General features: G+C 40.1%; 1 pseudogene; it reads left to right on the top strand.

Annotated features, from left to right (window-relative positions):
* The first annotated feature begins 211 nt into the window (after positions 1 to 211).
* On the top strand, positions 212 to 827 carry LOC147437001 (large ribosomal subunit protein eL19y pseudogene; annotated as a pseudogene).
* The last annotated feature ends 7,217 nt before the right edge of the window (positions 828 to 8,044 follow it).

Consider the following 8,044-nt stretch of genomic DNA (forward strand, 5'->3'; position numbering starts at 1 on the left):
ATTGCCATGAAAAGCTCTTTAAAAAACTCCGCGCGAGAAGCTACCAAGTGAATAAAATAAAAAACCACTTTGCATTGCTCAATTGCTCTCGTACAGAAACAGTTCGATCTTCTCCACAAGCAGGTTCTCGAGAAGCAGCTAGGAGCTTTGTCTGCAGGCTTGTCCCCATTGCCATATTCGTCCCATTAGGGTTTCGTGAGAGTGGGCGACAATGGTGTCCCTCAAGCTGCAGAAGAGCCTCATGGCTAGCATGCTAGAGTGTGGGAAGCACAAGGTCTCGCTCGATCCCAATGAGGTCAACAAAATCTCTATGGCCAATTCATGGCAAAATATCGGAAAGCTGGTCAAGGATGGCTTTGTGATTTGGAAACCAACCAGGATACACTCGCGGGCAAGAGCAAGGCATGCTTTGGAGGCTAAAAGGAAAGGCCATCATTCAGGATATGGTAAGAGGCGAGGTACTAGGGAGGCCAGGCTACCCTCTAAAGTTCTTTGGTTGAGGCGGATGCGAGTGCTTTGCCGGTTGCTGAGAAAGTACCGGGAGGCTAAGAAGATTGACAAGCATATGTACCATGATATGTATATGAAGGTCAAGGGTAATGTGTTAAAAAATAAGTGCGTGCTCATGGAGAGTATTCACAAGTCTAAAGCTGAGAAGGCTCACACTGTTCGATCAGTTTGAAGCGTATAGAGCTAAGGGAAAAGCTATTAGGGCCGAGTGAAAAATTGATAGGAGGGAAGAGCGCTTGGCACAGGGATTGAGTACTGAAGCAGCACAAGCCATCCCTACAACTGTCCCTGATGCCACCAATAAGTCCAAGAAGTGAGCGACATAGCAAGATTTAGCTAAGAGCTATGACTTGTTAGTACTTAAATAGAAACCTTGGACCTTTGAGCTTGTGTAATGAGATACAGTTTTGAGCGACATAGCAAGATTTAGCTAAGAGTTAGGACTCGTTAGTACTTAAACAGAAATCTTGGACCTTCGAGCTTGTGGAATGAGATACAGTTTTTGCTTTACTCTTGAAAGCATGACTATTCCAAGCCTAAAAGGGTTTGCATTTTGCAATTTTCCCCCATCTCTTTCTTTGACTATTGGTTATTGTTGTCGAGACTGTTACTATGTCTTTTATGTTGTTTCCAAAGGGAAAAAGAAGAAGAAGAAGAGAGTTTTAACTTCGTAAAAAACTATCCCACGAGACCTTAAAGATCTAGCCAACAAGGAGAGAGAGAAGTGAGATTTAGCAGTTGCGCCTCTCCGGAGGTCTCCTTTGGCTGCCTATACCTGTCCCCAATAGAAGTTTTGAACTCTTGCCTTGTAGAAGCACGTGCTCTCCCTCCCCTACCTCGCTTAGTCCAACAACCACCATAATTCTTCACACTAGATGCTTAGTAGGGTTGGGAAAAACCTACTCAAGCCGCAACACCAAAAATGATGTTGTGATAGAGTACAAGGTTGCGTGATGCACATCAACACAAATATGTTGATCCTACAGCATGCACGATATCCGCCTCCTCAGTCTCTTCCCTTCCAGCCTTCCCTCGCCCATATATGATCCCCTCCTCCTCCTCTCTCTCTCTCTCTCTCTCTCTCTCTCTCTCTCTCTCTCTCTCTCTCTCTCTCTCTCTCTCTCTCTCTCTCTCTCTCTCTCCCCTCCATCTCTTCAAGAAAAAAGTCCATGCTGGCGCGGCTCTTTCAAAGACTTTTTTTTACGAGATTGAGAGAGAGTGAGCAGAGAGAAAGAGGAGGGGAAGGGTTGAAAAAAGAACCTAGGTCTACTCTAATCACACCTCCAAATTTTGAGATTTACCTCTAAATTTTAAATTTGAAAGTGAGAAAACCTACAAAATTTAGAGAAATTTAGCGTCATTTGGTGTAAAAACCTTCAGATTTAGTCAGTTTACCACTAAAATTCTCATAAGTACGTTTGCCAAGTTTTCAGAACAAAGTTTTTTTCGAGCACTGATCCTTGCCCGTACGTGAAAGAGTTCACGTCTCTTTCAAACAGATTTTTTGAAGGGTTTTGTTTAAAGCTATATAGTTGTTGAAAATGACGATGATTAAACTTGAGGACCTTCTTGCCTCATCTATTGTGAGTTTCCTATTAAATTTGTAAATGATTAGGGACCCTGAGATTTACCTTTCCTAGCCAACACAGTTGTCTCAACATGGCACAATATTGTTTGTTGTAGCACAACCAACCTCCCAGTTACCCCTTGGAGGGGGTTACCTTTTGGGGTGCTAAGGACCGAGGCTTGGGCCACATCATTCTGCAAGAGGACAGACACAATGCTAGACTACCATCCATTTGAATTGTTATGAGGCATTGATGGACGTACAACTCCCAAACAATAGATAGAGTACAAACAAAAATGGAGGGCTAAGCCGCATTAGGAAAAGCATTTCAAAGGAGTCCAATGACAATCATACACCATGGCTCTAAGAAGTGTATACAGCATAGGGGCATCACCCGTTGGGTGAGTAATCTGGGTCGAGGAATATTGATGGACAATTCAGTAGACTAGGAACCCCGAGCAGTCTAGGAACTTTTAGCTGTGCTCATATAAACATGAAAAAAATTAAGAGAAGGTTTTTACACTAAATTTCTCTAAAGTTTTTAGGTTTATTCACCTTCTACTTTGAGTTTTGAAGATGCATCTCAAAATTTGTAGGTGGAATTACACTAAACCTAGGTTTCTATCAATATGGGTAGGTGAAAGAGAACTAGCATGTGGACAAACTTATCATAAGAAAATTGGTCATAGCTTTATCAACCTTGCGTACTCTTCTATCAAAGCACTCTTTATAATCCCCCACCATTACCACCTTCCTTGACACGTTTGTCGCCACCACCTTTGGCAACACCACTAACTCCCACCCCCCCACCCCGAGATAGAAGGCTACCTATGATGGTGTGATCCAAACTTTAATATATACCATGATGTGGATTTTCTCAAAAGAATAGCGGGTGAAAGCATGACTGGGTGGACACCAAAGCTGTGTTTGGGACATCACTATTTGGCAAATTAATAGCTATAATATGTTTGACAAAGATAGAAGAACCCAAGGTGTGTGATATATCATTGGATAGCTCTTGAAGAGAAGAATCTAAAAAGCTGTTTGGCACCAAATTTAGAATTAATTTGCAAAATTTTACCGCGCGCCACGTCTAATAGTGCAGCTATGCAAAACTAGTAATCAATCCATAAAAGTGTACCACCCAGTCATGCTTTCACCCTAGCCTCATTGCAATAATATAATTATTTTCAAGTTTCCATTGTTTTCTCTATAGTAACTTAAAATACATAGTATGTTATCATACATCAACCCACAATAAATTGAGGTAGAGCAAGAGAGAGGAGGAGGAGAAGAAGAAAAAGTGAAGAGAAGCTCAAGCTCCCAGACTCTCCTTATTCATGACATTTGTTTGAGTAGACTCTCCTTATTCATGACATTTGTTTGAGTGGCAACAACCTTACTCTTTAGTGTAAGTCTTGTGGTCCTACCTGTAGGGAGGTAGGAATAGGAGATTTATATCCATTGGAATCATGGTGCCACTATTCCCAACAAGGATCAATGGTGGTAGAAATCAGCTTCTAGTATCTGAGGGAAACTAGTTTCAAGAAGAGGAATATCAACACGCCCTTGTATGGGTTCCAATTGTTATAGACCATCAAAGGAACATTCTACCAAACCCTTGTTCAAGGGGTTTTTTTTGTCAAAAATTTGTGGTCGTTTGTATAGTGTGGCTTGGCTAGTCTTGCTCGTTTTAGGGATTGCTCGGAAAATCTCGCTCGAGATTTGAGATTCCTCTAGCATTATTGAGAGATTTGGACAACATGGGTTACATTGAAGCTTCTAGTAAGCTTCCGGTTTTGTTCCCAACTTTTAAAAAACACAAACAAAAGTTCAGATGGATTTCTGAAACTTCGAGCTGTATATTCTCCAATATTACAAAAGATGTAACTTCTTGTCTAAATCTTATCATGATTGAGATGAGTAATATTTGTGCGAAAAGAAGAGCTAATCTTAAAAGGTTCAGTGGTATAGAGTGCTGTACCTTCTGGCTTGCTAAGAATTCAACAGAGGTATTTATCAACTTACCTGCCGATATCTATTGTATCTTTACTGCTGATATTACGCAATGTTATGAAAACATTCCTCTCTCAGGAAATTATGGCCTTATTGAAGTACTCGAAGAGATAATTAACCTAGCTTTCTCCCAACAAAAAGTCACAAGGGTTTGAAAAGATCTCATTGGTAAGAACAGCTTGTTGGGTTAAAAAATCAGAAAGAGAACCACCGATGTGCTTTAGAATTTTTTTTCTTTTTATGGTAATTACATGGATATTACATAATTGCCTTATCCAGGTTGGGCCAAACTGTTATATACAAAAAATGGGAATACCTATGGGGTTCTCTTGCTCACCTGTAATGTGTAATCTATACTTATTGTATTTTGAATACAAATGGGTATGCTCTAAAATGAAGCATTATGATGAGGCCAGACAAATGATAGCCTTTAATAACACGTTTAGATTCATGGATGATTTATTGAGTATAAACAATCAGAACTTCAAAAATCAACTAGCATAAATTTACCCACCTTGCCTCATGATAGAGCCTACCTCACTGGAAGAATCGGTGATAGATGATAGGACTATAGTTAAGAGAACCTATTTTTTAAACATGGAGATACAGCTTCACTCCCCTTACACTGGCCTTTACACTACATGCTTCTTTTGGAAGCGAGACAATCTGTCACTTAGTCCTGCTGAATTCGTTAAAAAGAAAAGTAACAGACCGATTAAGAATGCGAGTAACACCTACTTAGGTATTCTGTCACTTATAATATACTCTTTGTCAGATAACTTCTCTGCATTTGAAGAAATAAACAAGCTGATTGGAAAATTATGTAATAATGGGGTTTTACGTAAGGAATTGGTTGCTAGTATTGCTAAAGCAATTTGCCTGAATAATTGGCCGGGTGCCAGAATAGATGCTGGGTTTCTCTGCAATCTACTAAGGAAGTAGGCCCATACCTAATGGGTCTACGACCTTATTAGGTATGTGCCTGGGTATGGGTGGGTGCGCGCGCGCGCACACACACACACGAGTGGCAAGGAGTATTAGCTTAAAATAGAGGATTTTAGGCTCCCTTGTGCAAAGGCCCCTACAATATGAAATTCACACCCTATTGAATTAAAAGGTACTATGGGGATCTAATCCTTGGGATGGAGCATCCCGACAACTTCAAACACCAATGATGGGAGCAAACCTAAACACTATCATCTATGCATGCTAGGTGATATGGTAAAGCCTTTGAATTAAATAAAAAAGTGAATCTAATTGAGATCTATGCAGTAGAACCTGCCTCGTGGGAAGCTGGGCTTTATAAAAAGTTTTAAAAGGGAAATTTTCCCTTAAGTGAGGTTTTCTAAGAATAGGGGCTCACTCAAAACGCGTAAAGAGGGATGGCGGATTCTCTGCAGCGCGGTGATTCAGCCGATGAAGCTGGGAAGCGTAGGTGGCAAGAGTGCTGACGAAGCACATGGGCCATTCAAGGCTACCCGAGTGCATAGCTGGAACTGAGCTACAAGACTAAGGATATTTGGGATAATCTGAGCTGCAAATGTATAAAAGGTGAGGGTCTCCCTCACGTAGCTGGCGAGTATGTGAGTTTGAAATCCTTATACACTCTGTGTGGTAACTGAGGGTTAGTGCATAAGAAGTAGTGCTTGGTGTATATTAAACCATGGCGAAAGGGAAGCAAGTATTGGAGATATTGGCTACTGCTTCGTCTCAGGTCAAGTTCCTTTGCATAATATAATAGTAATAATGCTTGGTACTGTGGAAACCTTTCCCTGAGATACAAAGTTCTGTTCATTCGGGTTTGCAAGTAATGAAAAAATTTGGTTTTTTACTGCATACCTAGCACTCACACTTAGTTTTATTTGGCATCTAATCTGGTAGTGACATAAAGTACCCTGAGTTTTGTTTTGGTGAGTACATGGCTGAAATCTGGTTGGTATTTCTGGTTATGCCGCCATGAAGAACATTGGTTTTGCTTTTCAAAGGAATCTGGTTTTTATGCTTGACAAGAAGTTATATACATGCAAATTCTGGCTCTGGCTGTTTCTCTTTTGACCTGGGATTATACTTCTCGGAGCTAATGACTTTCTGAGTTGTTTACTAACTAAAAGTTGTATGATACTATGGTAAAAGGAAATTGATCTTAGCTTGCAGATTCGGACTGTATTACGTGGATGCTTTACTTGGTTATAGGTTTTTCATAACTAAATTTGAAAGAAGCTCTTGGTATGCCGACATAAAAAATTGGGGATTCTGGTTTTATGATTAAACAACCTGGTGTTTACATGCAAATTCTGGTTTTTCTCTTCACAGCTTGAGATTTGGTATATACTTATAACCAGGTAAGTTCCTAGAGTTCTAACTGATACTTCCATAGATTGTAGTGTTCCTTCTCGACCTGAGGAGTTTTTGATAAGTGGGGTTGGATATTATGGTTATGCTTTACATAGAATTTCGACGCACTTAGGCTGATACCCTCCTGGCTTGAGCTTGTACTTCTTGGAGGAAGTCACATAGGATTTCCATTGGAAACCCTTGCTCTGGATAGCACTCTTCTGGCACGAGATAATACTTCTCGGATCTGTATCTTGTAAAAGCTTGATACAGCCTGCATTATGGCTGAAATCTGGTTGGTATTTCTCGTTATGCCGCCATGAAGAACATTGGTTTTTCTTCTCAAAGGAATCTGGTTTTTATGCTTCACAACCGGTTATATACATGCAATTTCTGGTTTTTTCACAGCTTGGTATTTGGTATTTCTAACCAAGTAGGGTAAAAGGTTACTAACTGATACTTCCTTAACTTGTGCTGTTACTTCTCGGAATTGAGGATTGCTGATACTGTGGAATTTGATAAGTATGGCATAAGATGGTTGTGCTTTACATGAAATTTTGACTGGCTTTGGTTGGTACCTTTTTGGCCTAAGCAAATACGTCTCGTTGTAGTCGCAGAGATTTCCATGAGGAACTCTGGCTTTGGCTATTGCTCTTTTGGCCTGGGATTATACTTCTCGGAGCTGATGACTTTCTGAGTTGTTTACTAACTTAAAGCTGTATGATACTATAGTAAAAGGAAATTGATCTTAACTTGCAGATTCGGACTGTATTACTTGGATGCTTTACTTGGTTATAGATTTTTCATAAATAAATTTGGAAGAAGCTCTTGGTATGCCGACATAAAAAATTGGGGATTCTGGTTTTATGCTTAAACAACCTGGTGTTTACATGCCAATGGTGGTTTTTCTCTTCACAACTTGAGATTTGGTATATACTTATAACGAGGTAAGGTACTAGGTTTCTAACTGATACTTCCATAGATTGTACTGTTACTTCTCGGGCTGAGGAGTTTTGATGCAGTGGGGTTGGATATTATGGTTATGCTTCACATAGAATTTCGACAGACTCAGGCTGGTACCCTTCTGGCTTGAGCGTGTACTTCTCGGAGGAAGTCGTATAGGATTTCCATTGGAAACCCTAGATCTGGCTAGCACTCTTCTGGCACGAGATAATACTTCTCGGATCTGTATCTGGTAAAAGCTTGATACAGCCTGCATTATGGCTGGCTTGACTCTGGTTTGACTCTGGTTCGGGCTCAAACTCTGGCTAATAAGTATCTGATCGTGGAAGGTACGTCTCTGAAAAGGGGACCCTGGATAGTATCTGAGTATAGATGATTGCAAAACATCTAACCTACATTAGTTGCTTGGATTTGATGTAGTGATCTAGTTTTTATACATTTTTGGTCCACTACATCGAGTAATAATGCTACCTTAAATATTCTATGGTTTAGATGTTTTTTTTCAGGCTTACAAAAAAATCTGACCTTCTACTATGTACTTAGTGGTCTAGCTTAGATATAACACTTACTACCATATTCTGGTTCATTATTTTATAAAAAACTACGTGAGATTGGGCAAAGTATAGAATTCGAACTAAGAAAGATATGGGGGTA

This window comes from Adiantum capillus-veneris, chromosome 17 (assembly GCF_014529385.1).
Source record: "Adiantum capillus-veneris isolate H3 chromosome 17, ASM1452938v2, whole genome shotgun sequence".
Taxonomy (NCBI): domain Eukaryota; kingdom Viridiplantae; phylum Streptophyta; class Polypodiopsida; order Polypodiales; family Pteridaceae; genus Adiantum; species Adiantum capillus-veneris.